This window comes from Galleria mellonella, unplaced genomic scaffold, assembly GCF_026898425.1.
Source record: "Galleria mellonella isolate WM207_F2 unplaced genomic scaffold, CSIRO_AGI_GalMel_v1 utg117, whole genome shotgun sequence".
NCBI lineage: Eukaryota > Metazoa > Arthropoda > Insecta > Lepidoptera > Pyralidae > Galleria > Galleria mellonella.
In genome coordinates, this window is record NW_026441980.1 from 6,561,627 (window position 1) to 6,574,716 (window position 13,090).

At 31.8% G+C, this 13,090-nt stretch overlaps 1 protein-coding gene across 15 annotated transcripts in view; it reads left to right on the plus strand.

Moving 5' to 3' along the window:
- Positions 1-13,090, plus strand: part of LOC113511928 (polypyrimidine tract-binding protein 2) — a 530,476-nt gene that overhangs the window by 409,601 nt on the left and 107,785 nt on the right. The gene's annotated exons all lie outside the window — the stretch shown is intronic.

Genomic DNA, 13,090 nt, shown 5'->3' on the forward strand with positions numbered 1-13,090 from the left:
TTTAAAACAAAAAATCATTGCTTTTAGAATATTTTTAATTTATTTTTTGACACGATTTTGTAATACACAATTTTCATCATTCATCTTATAAAATATTTTTAATAAATAATTTTAATAGAAATTTAATAAGGTCAATAGATTAAAAGTAATTATTTAATTGAATATAAACTGATTTTGTCCATCTCTCTATTTACTGGCCACAAACAATTAAAAAAAAATTTGGCGGGAAATCGAACTATCTATTCTACGTATATTTTTACGTTTTATTTTGAATTATTTTAATGTAAAGCTGTTACTGTACTGTGTAAGTATATTTATTTAATTAAATAATCCAATCAATCGTCAATCAACGATTGATTATGAAAAATAAAAACTACAATCGTAATCATAGTGACCGTCTCAGAAATTCTATGTAGGATAACTGTTTCACTTATAACTTTATTGGTTATCTGTGTCTTATAACAGGAAAACTTATGGTTTGTGTGCATTCTGCGTGTCACTGTGGAAGCATTAATCACTAAATGGTTATGTAGTTACGTTGAACACCTGAGAGGGTAGTGTTTCCTAACAATATTAACGTTGGTAGCACTTTTGTGTTGTTGAGTGTACTTCCGACTTGTGTTCGTATGTTTATGACTAGTCATGTTGTTATGTTATTCTAGAATAAATACTTATACTTACATAAAAGTATTACTAATATGATCTCTACGACTTGTTTCTCAAATTAGTTTGTAAATTATGCATTGACATATTTTTTTTTATATTATACTAATGCAATTAGCAAATTAACAGCATAATAATATTAGTATATATAATACTACAGTTTTTATTTTTATGTTAATATTTTGTACCAATAAAAGTTTAGAGCGACGATCCCGTGCAAACAAACGTAATGCAGCCGACCCCCATGTTGAATAGAGCAAAATATAGATATGGAGTAAATAGATGTAATTAACTCAGGACTATCAATTGTAACCGTCTGTAAGGGAGGTGTATGTTAAACAATGAATATCCTAAAATGATGTCGAATTGATGATATTATGTCCATTCTTAGGATCTGTCTCTCAAAATATCCATATCTATAAAATATAATTTTTATATCAGACCTATATAAAAATCAGTACAGCAGTTTAACCGTTAAAATGTTTGTCACCTTTATACTTATTCTTTTAGCAACTAAGGTGATTTTATACAAAATAAACCAGCACGTAACAGTACGACAGGAAATACAAAAGCAATCTGAAAATTTTCATTATATTTTTGTATTTTTTTAAAAGTTTGAGCGTCTTTAGGAAGAATAAACAATTTTCTTATACTTTGTGGAGTAAAGAAACTCGTGAAAACTTCGACTGCACTGTCATAGCGTCTTTGTCATTTCTTTAAGTATATCAAACAATAAAATAAAAAATTACATATATTATAATATTATTAACTTAAAACTGATATTTTATCCATATTAATTTTATTTTATGTGAGTACGACGTATTTTCGAAGGTATACTACGCCGACTTATGAATTGCAAATGTCGTAAGTTCGAATCTGCTAAACACCTAACACTTTGTATGTCAAATATTTTTTTATTAACTGTCTAATGATGTAAACACCGATAACAAATTAAATTAATATAACTAACGCCGACCGGCTTACCTCCTGCCATGTTGGATTTGAATATGCTCAGCAAAGTGTGAGCATGACGAATGTTAACTTCACAGTCTTTTATTATTTTGTTATATATATAATTATTAATTGTTTTATATTATAATATATTATATTATATGTTTTTTATTAAAACTCCATACATAACCTAAATGAAAACAGAATACTAAATGTAAATTGTATGTATAAGCTGGCCAAGCGGTAACTATTCACCCCATTCCAAATTATTATAATACAACTGTTTTATACAAAACTATAGAGAGACATAGATTAACATACAAATCGTACTTTCATTGCTAATATTTTATTATTCGCAACACATCCGACCCACAGTTCGCAATGAACCTTTACGGTTATCATAACCGTGTGAGTATAAAACTACTACAATGTTAACTATTTTTATACACACAGCGAACGTTTCGCAATACGAATCAGAAACAAACTGTAGCGGTGCCCTAATAAAAAAAGTCATCGTACACATAAATCAAACGGTGCACAGGATCCGGAAATTGATACCGGTCTGCCTTGCTACCTCTTGCTGGTATAAAGTTCAAAATATATGTAGTATATACACGATTATGTTTCCCTAAATCCTTACTAATGTTATAAATGTGAAAGTGTGTTTGTTCGTTAGTTACCTCTTGGCACTATGGCAAAATCGTCATAAAATTTGATCCTAGACACGTAGTATTTAAGATCAAGAGCATAAAATAAGGATTCTAGTTGCTAGTAATTAAATAACAACAGTCTATTTCTATATATCTGTTACTGTTCTAGCCAAATTAGTCCAATAATTGGGTATCGAATCGATAGCATTTAGTCAAGTTATATTTGTTTTGTTGTTGAAAGTGGTAACAAAGTTGGGAAACAACTTTCTACACCGTCTGAAAAGAACCTTTATTCGTAAACATGTTTTATTTTTTTCAGTAAATCTTTACATTGAATGATATTAGCATACTTAAGTTATTTAAGTAATTAATATTTATAGATTTATGCTGTTTCGCAGAAAGGTATTAGAAAATTAAACTAGAATATAAGTGCTTTTTGAATGACGACGTTTCGCGTAACGAAACCTACTAGTTATCTATTCAATTCCACAAACGATTATGAATTGAATAGGCACAATTTCATTTACTTCGCTATATCAAACAATGGCAATCCATAATTTGATTATTTGATAATGAAAATTAATAGCAGACTTCATCCCGAATAATTGAAAACCATTTAAACGTCCACTCCGGAAATTAGTTTGGTCCCAATCCGCTCTAATCGGCGCAACTGTTTCGCGAAGCAATTTTAAATTTTAGCTAGTGGAACTGTTGGGCGCATTAAACGTTAATGCACCAACGATATTCCCTAGGACGGGCTATCGTAAAAACTTTACCTACAACCCGTACGCTTGCAACGTAAATACAGACGGCGTCATGCACTTTAACATTGTTTTAAAAAGTAAATTTCAATAACCCTAGAAGTTTCGCGACATTTGATGGCTTTTAAGTCGCTTGAGTCGTCTCTCTTGAGAGTCTTAATTTTTTTAATACTTATTTACGGGGCCTTATCCACATTTTTAATATTTCACTCGCGCTAATATTTTAAACGTCGCTGAAATTGCTTGCATTTTTATTATAAACTTAAAACTGTATAGTTTTTATAATACACAGTTTGCACTTTTAAGTCTGCAATTTAATAAACTTATACAACGTTTTATTATATTTGAAAACAATAAAAAACTAATTACTTCAATAAACTTATTTATAACTCAGATTTTATCTTATTCCTTACAATTTCCAAATAATTTTTAATAAAATAAAATACTTATATAAGTAACGGCTTTTTCTTCTAATTAGTACTTACTATTAGACTTTCCAGAATATACTTTATACATAGGTATAGGTGTAATGTAAATGGTATTGTAAAGCGTATAATAAGCGTTCACCCTAACTGTAAAAGTCACTAAAAGTTTGTAATTTCTGTTGGAAATTGATAGGCTGTAAATTTAAATATATAATCGTCTTTAAATTAATATATTTATCATAACTTATTTTGTTTTAACCAATTGTTTATAGTCGGTACTGTGTTTATTTCTTTACGACTGAGTTTATTTAATTAACTAAAATATTTCAGATTTAAGGTGCCGTAAGAGGCAATAGGTGGGCAGCAGCGTCCCTATTCAAATATCTCCAAAGCTTTACTGCGATTGCTAATTCGCCTGCCAACTGTGGCAACTACTGTCTAAACACCTCAAGGATGAGGCTTATGTTCAGTGACAGTTAAAGGTATAATGTAACTAACTTGATAATATGATGAACCAAATCGATTCACTCAGGGGAAAAGAGATTGTTGGTAGGGAGACTAGCAGCCCCACTATTAGTAATATATCCTTTTAGGTCAACCTCCATGCAGTTCCTCCGGGAAACGACATTGGTTAATTCATGATGAATTCATCGCGATGAGCTAACAGACATTCATCCTCACCAAATCATTCCTCACTGGTGCTTCGCCAACTTATACGGATAGCGCAGGCGGGGTTACCATTCCGTTTTCATCCCATTAAAAAAGCGATCCTTTCGTTCTCTAGTGATGTACTTATATTTAGATGAACAGCACTTAATGCATATTTATGTACATTTGTATTATTTTTCTACAAACTTTATATATTTTTTTATAAATATTCATACTTGTTTAATATTATTCCTGTATTTACGCCAATCGTGATTACTCACTACACACCTTATCTCTGGTCTTCCTCTTACTTTATATCATCAATGTTAATAACTCTCTTTAACATGACTTTCTCCAAACGACATAACAAGAGGATAAATGGTTACCTCGCAACTTCCCTGACTCTGGCCTTACTTTCCAACTTCCTCGAATATAAGTATTCATTAATTTCTTATTATATCATTCGCAATATTAAGATAGATTTGCGAGTATCATTCCGCATTTCTTTGTTAATATTTATTTATTATCTGTTCAATCGGGTATAATCGTCTATGGCCTTAAAAGCTCAACATCTATAAATTAGTCTAATTAGAAACCTTAAATGTTTGTTGATGTATTATGGTGATAGATTTGCAAATATTTAGTACTAGATTTTATCCGCGACTTCGTCCGCATGACCAAGATATGTTTACTGAGAGGAAGAAAAAGTAGCTTATAATCGACTCCAGGGTCCCGTCTATTTTTAAACCGAAGTTTATCGTAATCAATTCAGCGGTTTAGATATGAAAACGTAACAAACTCACTTTCTCATTTATAATATTAGTTAAGGATTTGTGCAGGTTTATCACATGCAATTTTTATTTTTTACCCAAATCTCGAAATATATTTCTACCTTTTTCATATACCTGCTTTTTTTATCTCACATTGTTATTATCTTCATTGTTGTAAATACCAAAATTGTCAAAAAAATTGCTCACATTTTTCCATGCCACGTTCCAAAAATTTTGCGAAAACTAAAATTTTACCCAAAATTTCTAAAAGAATATTCTATCTGTGAGCATGATTGTGTATTTGTGGTATATGTATATATTTCATCGAAACTTCTCAACCAGTAGGGTGCCTACATATAATGTATCTCAAACTAAACTGCTTTAACGACTGTCCATACCGTATTGATCCCCATTGAACGATTACAACGGCTTACCTTACCTTTCGAAGTATTGAATGGTTTTTATTTTATATATAAATGGGACAAATATTGGAAGGCGTGCGTATATTTGTTGTGGCGAGTATATTCAATCGATCGGACCCGATCTCCTTGTATAAAGACAGATCCTTTGTGCAAATCAGCCAAAGAAGTTATCATAATAGCGATGTAACATTACCAAATAAGTTTTTTTTTTCATTTTTATCAATCACGTTCAGAACGTATTTTAATAAATAAAAAGCAGTTCTACCAAATATTTCAATTATTTATAATACCTGATATCAGTATGAAATTTGAACAATATTTGCCTCGTAATTACTAATGAGAAAGCCATGTGACTACTACGTTTCCAAAATTTGGACCAAACCCGAAAGATGTTTTTTTTTATACCACTGAGGTGGCAAACAAGCATACGGCCCACCTGATGGTAAAATGGTTGCCGTAGCCTATGAACACCTGCAATACCAGAGGTATTACGCGTTGCCGACCCTGAAGAAACCTCTTTACAGTGTGTATGACAGTCACTCATCGTGAATAATAGAAATGAATTATTAAGATTTTTAAATGCATAATTAAAAGCCTAGTAAAAATTCTTTACAGATTGGAACATAATCTATACTATTTGGATATATATACATTAGATACAAGCTGAATTTTAATGACTAAGCAATCACATGACGTAAGGATTGAATCCGACTCCTGGAATCAATATTCGAACATTACATTGAAGAGGCATCGAAATAATTGTCGAATCCATTCAGACGCAGATATTAATCTATCTTCTATGCATATCCCGTATTCATATGCGACTATTTACTCTTTGTTACATACCACCAATTCAGCAGTTGGAGTCTAATCGGTATTCAGTGTAGTGGAGGCATCGACATCGGAAATTAAAAATTATTGTATTGCTTTACACTCACAGAGAGCACTAACATTTGCAACAGATTATTAGAAATTGTAGTTTTTCCATGCAAACCTAGAACTGTTGTAACATAAAGTACAGTACAATATAAAGTATTTTAAAACTTCCTTTTAAAATTGTTGCATACAAAATATACGTGTTTAAGGATGAAAAACAACGTTTTCAATGGAATTTAAAAAAGTTCTCAATTTTGTTATATCTTTTTTATGTTTCTTACGTCATAATTCAATACTCAATATCCTCTACCCAAACGTTGTCTGGAAGAGATTGCTTAGCGATAAGGCCGCCTTTTGTATCACTTCTCATTAATATTTACTGTATTTGTTATTTCTCTTTTTACTTGGTGCAATAAAGTGTAAATAAATAAATAAATAAATAATTTATCATTTATGAACCAATTTGAATATTTTTTTATTGAAAGGACATACTTTCAGATTGGCCCTACAGAAATTTTATCGGTTCAGTAGTTTAGTTTTTAAATCAAAATAACTTGGTTTCCCTACGATTGAAGTCGGTGTTTTTTTGTAGAGCTAAATGTTAAGTTATTTATGATTCTAATGCTTATTTTATTATGATATAAAAGTAATTCATTATTGATCAGAATCGTCTAATATCGAATTAACGCTTTGTCTCTTCATTATAATATCTCCATAATTATAATATTGCAATTACTAAAGTGTACATTTGAAACAAACTGAAGTGCACTTTCCTCAACAAACATTTTGAGTTGAAAACGGTCAACAAAGGTTCTGTCATCATTCAAATAAACGGGTAAATGTTTACTCGACACATCGGTTGTTGTGTGTGTATCAATTAAAAATATATTACTTGCTGGTTGACTTCCGGGCGTTCGCTGCACTGAGCCGAGTGTCACCTACTACGAGTATGTAAATAAATATGTTGCTACGATTTACAGGGTTGTCATTATTATTATTTTTTATACCTTAAAGGTTAATGTAAAAAATAAATTAAGCAAAAATAACACATATGTAATAACTTTGTTCAGTAATTGTAATTAATAATAATCTGTTGATCGCTCGCCTAATCAACGGGGCGCCTTCAGACTGAATGGTCTTACATCGAATATACAAGTACATTTTTTTTTTATTTTAATTTGATTCTATTTTGATTGTATCAAAAATAATCCCAAAATATGAAGTATTTTATATTAAGATTGCGATTTTTTTAAATCAATGCAAGACAATTTAATAATTTAAATTCCTTAATTACTGTTATGTACAGAATTATTGAAGAGATGCGGTTAGTTCGACTCAGTACGTAATTAAAAATGTGTACTCTACTGTAAATGAAATGTGTTTCGATTAATAACTATAAGCATATTTTTATGTTAAAGCTTGAGACAGCCCTAATAATTGTATTGTATGCGTAGCAAATGCGTTCGTAGCACTACCATGCACCAGCCGTAGGCTGCGCGATTTGCATGTCGGCGTCACGTCGGCGTTCGGCGTCGACACTACGGGTTATGATAATTTTTACCCCCTGTTTCGCTCAAATGATCATTTTGCACAACTTTCATTCTGGTGATTTAACTTTCACCCGGTGTGCATCCAACATTTGCATATGAATATATTTGTATTTCAGATTTCGAACTGACCGTTAAACGATAGATAGTCTATTGGTTATTTTGTATTCAAATGTTTTGTTTCAATGAATGATGAATCGGAATGTATAATTTAAATATATTGGTGTATTATCTCTTTTATATTCAAATTGTATTTATAATAACGCAGGTATTCTATAGTATTCAACAACTATATTTACGTATAATAATAATGTAATTGCATTAGTGACAGTATGTCTTGGTACTCGCAGTGACATGACAAAAATTCTAAGGGCTTTTTGATAAGTAACACTAAGAACAGTTGAATTGATAAATACGAATGTATCACTGCATGTGAATACATATATATGTTTGTGATACATAAACAAATTTGTATAAGAAAATATAAATATATACATATATCAATAAATTTAATGTATAGCTTCATATTATATGTCAAATATAAATATTATTTTGTGAGCCCAATGACCATATGTCTCTTGTTTGCACCTAATTAGAAAGATCGTGCTTCCCGTTCTATTCTATTTATATTCCACGATTAATTGGCGGCAGCATATCGATTTCCGTGAACATAAAGAGAGGTAAATATCAAATAATTGCCTATAAGAGGGGACCATTGACTAGTTAGGCGGGGGATATTCTTTGCACAAAATGGACCACAATATACGTGTAGATTGCTACATTGTTTGATAAACAGCTTATACCGCAGCATATACCTACTATATTACTGTGTATACTATATTAATCGATGTATTTTTCTTCTATTTCTTAATTTGAATTATTAAATTATATCCTTGTGTATTTGTATAAAACCAAAATCATCGGTTTTTTATATTTTACTATTTTTTTTTTTTTGCTTATTATTGCTTCGTTCATTGTTTCCTGCTATACTTTCTATTTAATACAAAATTATGTTTAAAGAAACTTAAGAACATAATTATTAATATATTTATTAGAATTCTCTCTGTCCTGCGTTTATGTTTGTATACTACTACTTATTTATTACTAGCCATTACCCGCGACTTGGTTCGCATGACCGGGATATTTTTACTGACTGAGATGAAAATTTACCTTTATTCTTAAACATTCCATATAGTATGTATATATCAAATTTCATAGTAATTAGTTACGCCGTCAAGGCGCTATAAGGTAAAAGACAAATAAATTCACTTTCTTTTATAATATTAGTAAGGATTGTACTAATTGGACGATAAAATACATAGATTTATTGAAATTTTATTGTTTCCCTCATGTGGCTTTGCCCGCGTGCTTTAGTATATAAAATATCTTATAAGTTAGAATGTAACTCTCCTGAATAATAAATTACATTCAATTCTTTTACGCCGATTAAGTATGATTGAGAAGTAATTAAATGAAGGAGCTACACAATCACATTAGTGGCCTGGTTCTCAAGATACGATACCCTGTGTTATGAGAAACCTGGCAACGAACACGGTTGACGCAACCTGGAACCAGACTCAAGTCAATTCAGAAAAGTTTGTTTTCTAATTTTGTCCGATCGGCAATTTAACGCTGTGCAACAGAGATCATCAAAATAAGAATATCTAAACATTTATAAATCTTTACATATTTAGAGTATTAATAGAATAAGTCGATCCTGGTCGACTACGGATAATCTTACCCTAACACACCTTAGTACAGATTCAGTATTAACTATTTCGTAGCGCCCGTTACGAGTCTATTTATTTATACACGTTTAGAAAAGTTTCCATCTCACTGTATAATATTTAGAGTAACATTTTACTTGCTTATATTAGTGGTTGTTAGTTTTTCTACGGTGTTTAATGCTTTTCTTTATGTACGTTCGCACATATCTGAATTGACTGGTTTTGCTTACGTTTACAATTCTAAGAAATAGACAGCGACAGGCTAGTTTAGTATATGCAGGTTTTGTATTATTATTTTTCGTTCATTTGATATTTAACTAATTTTGACTACTAAAAATAATATGTTTCCTATCGCAATATATTCCAATTCCGATTTATAAATATATCGACAGAAACATCTTTCCTATATGGTATGAATACAATAATATCCGAAGATTTATCCGTAGACGGCCGCTACATTTGTTTACACGAATTTCACGAAGCGCGGAAGGCTGCATATTTTAAACCAACCGCTCGCTCGCTCCGATATGTTTATCTTGGTCTCATCTCGATATATTTATTGGGGAAAGCCACGATCGGGATCTCTACTTATTGGTTCCAACGGAGAAGGTAATCGGTTTTATCCATTTATTGTTATTGTATTTAAAATATAAATTTCCTTCAATATTTTACATTTTTAACATTAAAAGAACAGATGGCACGTAGGGATGGATACATTTAAATATTAGGTACTTTACTACATTAAGGGCGAACGTGTCACAGGCAAAGAAGTCGTTCAAATTGGAATTAACGAAACTAGATATACTTGTGTGAGACACAAGCCGTGTTCTGATGTTGCTTTTTCATCAGCATGGTAATCGTGCAAAAATATTGGCTGAAATACGGCCGCGGTACACCTGCGTAGAATTAAATAAAAATAACCCGCCGACTGAACACCAAAATGAGCGCCATGTGTAATTCGCGTTGCATGTTTGTGAAACGAACGTTTAGCATATCAAACTCGTGCGTATCAATTTAGCTCGCAAATGAAAACTCTCATCGGACTAAATTTAATGGTCTTAAATAGAAATTGTATTATTTGATAGAAACCTCATTTATTTGATTGTTTATACGTTGTGGATCTCGAATAATAGCCAGTAAAAGTACATAAATGTCCCAATTAGCTAACGAACTGCGAAATGACCATTGTTTATGTCTATGTATTTGTAGTTTTGGTACCTTCTCAGTTTTACGACTGCGTATGTTAAGCGACAGTCGTAAAAGTGTGGATGGTCATGTTTTACACCGTCCGTAAACTCGTGGAAGTGGCATTGTATCGGAGAAAAGTTGGTCGACATAAAGGTAATCTATTCACGTTGCAATCAGAACGGGTCGCGCTTAATGATACCCAATAAAACTTGTTCCATCGAATGTGTTTTATTCAAATTAGGGATAAAAACTAATCCGGCCGACACGGTGGGGACCTATCTGTTTTAAATGCGCCTAAAAGATAGGAAATTTAGTCTATATGTATTGCTTCAGAATAGCGAGCTTATGCAAATATAAAGTGACGTACATCGGTCCTAGTTTATTAAGAGAATTTTGTGATTTTATTGTTGTAGTTAAATAATAATATACTTACTTAAATTTAGTCCAAAAGTTAGATGAGTGAAGTTGGAATTCTCATTAACCGAGGTGGATCGATTAAGGAACATAATAAAGTGGTTTTTATGGTATTTTAAAGTAACGTTTTTCATAAACAACTGGTTTTCTTTTAATGTCATACTGTTCTTTTTAAGGAAATGACCATTATTAACATAATAAATCATCATATATTTATATGACACTATAGTATGAATTAAATTATTCTACGTAAATTAGAATTAATTTAATGATTGATCAATTCATTAACCTAGTAATATAATATATATAATATAACTTTTTTATTTTGTGTTTATGATTTTAAAATACACATTATTATACTATCCATGTGACAATGTAATATACCCCTGTTGTGCATATGGCCTAACGCCGTCTACATCGGCAGTTGTATATTAACGCGGGAAACTATCGACAGTAAAAACGCGGCTAGCTCCCCGCACGTCTGCAACGATTTATTGCAATAGCGGTCCCGGAGTCCGCGGGTTGTTTCTATATAAATAAATTATATAAGGCTTATTTTTAAAGTGACTATCGAAAATCATTGCGACGGGTGGTTTTTTTTATTGTGATTATAATAACTATTTTAATTAGCGGTATTGTAGCTTATTTTTATATAGTGCATTTTTGTTAGTTCCATCATGTTACATTAAAGCCATGTACTCATTGGCGTTTAGTCCCGGCATAAAATGGACCACCCCTTCCTGTCCTGTGGATGTCGTAAGAGGTGACTAAGGGAACTTAATGGTCGAGGAAGGGGTAGCGGCGTTTCTCTTAAAACATCACCAAACCCTAACTGCGGTTGCCAAGCATGGCATGTACTAGCAAAACCCTCCTTATAGGGGAAGTCTATGTTCAGCAGTGAACAGTTGACGGCTGATATGATAAAGGCCATGTACTCGTTGAGCGATAACTGATTTAACAATTATAATATATATATTTGTACCCAATTTGTCATAATGAGCAATGAAGCATTTTTCATAAGCTATAACAACTAAAAACGTTATCTAAGTGTCTTTCTGTGTCAGCAACACGGCGCCTCAGAAAATACTATTGATCTCAACAACGTTTTTACATGCTCGACTTATTAGACATAGTGACACAATATTGAATATCGTTAATGTTTATGTAATCACACAATAATATCCTATTATATTCTACATAACGAATAAAGATAGCAAGTACCATGTTTCTAGATGTACAAAGTTTCCAAATAATCAGTGGTTTTTATGAAACCTTATTTTGAAGTTTGAAACCAAAATTTACTGCGAGCACAGAAACAAGTTCATTATTAAACTGGGCTCATAGATCAAAATATCAGACTGACTTCAATTATGATATAATTCGTCTGGGCAGTGTCAATAGGATAATAAAACTACCTCTTTATCTATCAAAAGGAGACTAAAGGTTTGTTTTAATCACTTATACACATCTCATAAGTGATGGCCGTTTTCTGTTTTATTAGTTGATATTTAGATTTTATATTGACAGTATAAAATAAATTGTCGAAATTATTTAAATTGCGATTTATAGATGAAAATGGAATGGCAACCCTGACTGCGTGATCTATTTACACGCACGAGGTACGAGTGAGATGATAGATGAAATTAAAATCAGGTCAGTTAGCCGTCAGTCACTGAATTTACCAGAAATTAACCACGATGATTTTTAGAGTAGGCTGCGAGGTCGATCTGAGGATGTATTGCTATGGGGCTATTAGTCCTTATTACTAACAACCCTTTTCTATAGCAGGCGGGATTTATCATGGCTACTTGTTAAAGTCTGTTAAGATTCCCACAAGTTTGACTAATCTTTATATAATATAAACATATCACCTTGTGGTTCTCGGTATAGAATGGGTCACCCCTTACCTTTTCCGTGGGTATTGTAATAAGCAACTAAGGGAACTAAATGGTCGTGGGGTGGGTAGCTGCGTTCCTTTTAAAATATTACTAAAACCTAACTGCCGTTGCCAAACCGCTCGCTAAGCATAGCAAGTACTGCCAGAACTC